Source organism: Orycteropus afer, unplaced genomic scaffold, assembly GCF_000298275.1.
Source record: "Orycteropus afer afer isolate SDZICR_OR568_19922 unplaced genomic scaffold, OryAfe1.0 scaffold00069, whole genome shotgun sequence".
Taxonomy (NCBI): Eukaryota; Metazoa; Chordata; class Mammalia; order Tubulidentata; family Orycteropodidae; genus Orycteropus; species Orycteropus afer.
The window spans coordinates 442,796-443,249 of record NW_006921656.1 but is presented as its reverse complement, the minus strand read 5'-3'; the positions used below and the strand labels follow the sequence as shown (position 1 = coordinate 443,249).

Below are 454 nucleotides of genomic sequence, written 5' to 3'. Positions count from 1 at the left end.
AGATGACGTTGGTGATGGTGATACTGATGGTGGTGGTGGTGGTGATAGAGATGTTAGGGGAAGATGATGTTGGTGGTGGTGGTGCTGATGGTGGTGGTGGTGGTGGTGGTGGTGATAGAGATGTTAGGGGAAGATGACGTTGGTGATGGTGGTGGTGGTGGTGATACTGATGGTGGTGGTGGTGGTGGTGGTGGTGATGGTGTTACTGATGGTGGTGGTGGTGGTGGTGATACTGATGGTGGTGATGGTGGTGGTGGTGGTGATAGAGATGTTAGGGGAAGATGACGTTGGTGATGGTGATACTGATGGTGGTGGTGGTGGTGATGGTGTTACTGATGGTGGTGGTGGTGGTGGTGGTGATAGAGATGTTAGGGGAAGATGATGTTGGTGATGGTGGTGGTGATGGTGATAGTGATGGTGGTGATGGTGGTGGTGGTGGTGATGGTGTTACTGA

At 52.2% G+C, this 454-nt stretch overlaps 1 protein-coding gene across 1 annotated transcript in view; it reads left to right on the top strand.

Annotated features, from left to right (window-relative positions):
- The window catches only part of ADGRB1 (adhesion G protein-coupled receptor B1), a 69,962-nt gene that overhangs the window by 48,414 nt on the left and 21,094 nt on the right, over positions 1–454 (top strand).